Raw genomic sequence first — 3,726 nt, 5'->3', positions numbered from 1 at the left:
TATGGGAGAGTCAGATGCCCAGAAAGTTTCAGGTTTTTTTGTGGAGGGTCTGTATGTGGGCACTACCCATTGGAAACTTAAAACTACTATATCAAATCTCTTTTTTTTAAAATCCTCTCTTTCTCTCTCTCTCTCTCTCTCTCTCCACACACACACACTCTCTATCTCTACACACACACTCGCTCACTCCTTATCTTGATCTAACCTTCTTCTTCTTTTTTGAAAGTTCGCTTGAGGTTTCTAATAGAATTATTTTAAGAACCTTGAAAACTCTATCATCGAGGTTTAAAAACCTTTGGTTGAAAGAGGGTAGCACTTTCATTTAAACACGGTCACATGGTATTGGTTAGGAACCATATCATTACTCGTGGTAGTAAGAGGCTAGATGCTAGGGCTAGTAGGTCTACGTACGTGTCGCGTGTGAATATCGGAAAACGGGGATAGAAAGGTCGTAACGGAGGCGGGCCCGCGCGGGAAAGGCGCCTGGACAGCCAGGCTCGGCGCGGGCTTTTTGACCTACCGAGCCACATTCAAACATTCAAAAGCAGGCTCGGCAACTCCCTGTGGGATACGTGTCTCGGACCCACCGAACATTTCGCATGTTCCTTATCCCTGCAGCCATGCACGAAATGCCATTCTAAAAACCTTGGTACTTACCTTCCTAATCCCATTCTTTTCCTGAAATAGATTCTTTAATCCATTTTCAAATGCACCACATCCTCGTTTAATAAAGAACATAAGTAAACTACTTAAATATAATCCAAGCATGTATACAAAAATTCCACGTGACGCAAGTCTGTTGCTTGGCTTAGAGTGTATTAGTATATAATATACACAACAAATGCATGATTTAGATTGAACCCCTCTCCCATAAAAGAATGATCCACAATGCACATTTAATAACTTGAGTTAGTATCATGTGGAAACATGACTATGCTACTTGTATCGTACTTCACTAGAATGACTTTAGTAGAATGACGTAACATCTTATTTGACATGAATGGAGAGAGGGAAAGGTACCTCACAAAAAGAACATTTCTCCCCATAAGCATGTGTTTTTTATTTTGTTCAGGAAGAGACACTAGAGATGGGGTTTGGCTAGGTTTTCTTTCTTTTTAATAATGGCAATGCGAGCATGATCCACAAAAGAATAAGATGCATGATGAGAACCTGCACATGTTTTGCTGGGCAAAGGAGTGGCTAATTTTCTATACCACAATGTCTGCACCAGCCATTTTCACGTACTCTTAGATGCATGTAAGGTTGCCCTCTACATAATCCATAATTACCTCATCATCATCAATAGGTTGATTGGGGGCTTGAAATTTGAGCTAATTTTCAGCCGATATGGATTGATTTGTAGCACCTTGTTGAGCATTCATTTGATCCACATATGCTTGTTCAACATTGTGTACAAAGGTCAAAGATGTCATGTGAGCATGCATTTTGCTTCTTCTTTTTTTGCATAAAAGTATGGACTGGACTGTTCTCAGCAAAGACAATATCTCTACTCATGAAAATGTGCTTTGTGGACCCTTTGCTTTCTGAGTTGTATCCCATAAACATACATTTTATTGCATTTATCATCCAACTTATTGCATTGTTGTGCTCACGCACAAGATCATAAGCAAGATAATCAAAAACACGTAAATGAACCACATAGGGCTTCCTACCATTCTAAGCTTCCTGCAAGGCCTTAGTGGGGCATCTAGCTAGCACATAAGTTGCACATATAACTGCCTCAAAACCAAAAAACATGAGGTAAATCTTGGCATTTAATCATGCAATGAGAGATATATTCTTCCTCTCAACCACACCATTTTTGCGGAGTTGTGTAAGGCACCGTGCATTGATGTTTTATGCCTCTTTCGGCCATATATGTGTGAAACTCCTTTGACATATACCCCCGAGTGATATGTACAAAGGGTGCCAACATTACATGTAGACACATTTTCAACCATAGAAATAAAGTGTTTACAACATGTGAAAACCTTTGACTTTGCCTTCAATGGATACACCCAGATGCCAGATGTGCCGAGTGGTCATCAATAAAAGTCACAAAGTAGAGATATCCCAACATCACTATGTGTAAGTTGTAATTGGATAGCCCTTACTGACCCACATCTTTCAATGATGATGCCTATTGTATCTTGCCTAGAATGTATCCCTCACATTCATGTTTGATAGGCGCCTCAATCTTTGGAAACTTTAACACCATCTCTTGCCTTTAAAGCGTTATAAACTATCAGCGGGCATGCCATAGCTCTCTGCGTCACTCATAACATGCTAGTAGTAATAATTAAACAAGCATTATATATCAATCTCTCATACATGTCCAGCCTATAAAGCACATGGCTTAGAGTACCAGACACCACAATGATGTCTCCATCACTCTGGTCATGAGCTGTACACCTGTCATCAACAAAATTTGACCATTAGGCATGCCCTATAAATGAAAGAGACTAACAATAAGTTCTTTTTAATGCTTGGAACAAACAAGACTTCTGAGAGAGTGATTATCCCATCATTTGTAGCAATGAGCACAACCTTACCAACTTCTTTCACTAGATATAAGGAATTGTTTGCCACATGTGGCTGTGCCTGCTTGAGGATTAGACTTAAGGGAGGAAAACAAGTCACACTAAGAAGTAATGTGCTTAGGTAGCCACTATTAAAATATTAGACATGCTGATCTCTCACTAACATACATACATTATGGAAATAAGGTTAATAACTACAGTGCTGCAAGATGAATGTTGCCCAATCATCTTGTGCATAGTTTGTTGACTCCTTCTTTTCAGCACTTGGTGCTGTTTCAAGTAATTCTCTTTAGCCTTACGAATGCACCAACTACATTTGTTCACATGATGAATAGAACCTTCTTAAATCACTAAGATTTTAGAATTGTCTTTTTTTATGACATTCTTGTTTTCAGTCGCTTCTTTGAAAAGGAACACAAGGATCATTTAAGAACTATTTTTAGACTTCTAAAACTTATCTTTTTTTAATGACATTCTTGTTTTCATTCGCTTTGAAAATGAACACGAGGATCATTTAAGAACTATTTTTAGACTTCTAAAAGAGAATCAACTATATGCAAGCCTTGACAAAAGTTATTCCTTAAACTCGTTCCATGATTTTATAGGCCATTTAAGATTCTTGAAAAAATTAATGACAATGCCTTACGATTAGAAATTCCCTCTCATTGGATTTTATATCAGCTTACTACACCCATTTAAGGGAACTCTTCCAATTTACCCTGTTCTATATGACCCGCCTTTTTACAAGAAGATTCCAAAATCATAGTCCTGCAATTAGTCATTGACCCATGACTAAACCACAACACCTACTTGTATTATTTATCATCGTTACTTGATTAAGTACAAAAATCACTCTATTAAGGAACCAAAGTGGCTCTCATAATCATCATTATCTTCCTACCGTGACCTGATTACTACTTATCATCCATAGTTACCTCGATTCCAGTTTCAAGTGTACAAACTCGTTGATTGTGGTAGTATACTATGTACACAAGCTCATCGATTGATGTAGTATATAGATGTCCACTCCTGTGTGTAGTCTCACCAATTGTGGTAGCACATTATCAAGTCCTTTTTGCATGTAGACTCGTAGATTGAAGCGACACGCATTATAGGAAGAAGACTCGTTGATTGAGGCATCTTTCTAAGTTCATGATCAACTACTGAGAATAGTTGCATTTTAACC

This window comes from Cibotium barometz, chromosome 36 (genome assembly GCF_041138505.1).
Source record: "Cibotium barometz isolate CiBa-2024 chromosome 36, ASM4113850v1, whole genome shotgun sequence".
Taxonomy (NCBI): Eukaryota; Viridiplantae; Streptophyta; class Polypodiopsida; order Cyatheales; family Cibotiaceae; genus Cibotium; species Cibotium barometz.
This window is presented reverse-complemented; position numbering follows the sequence as displayed.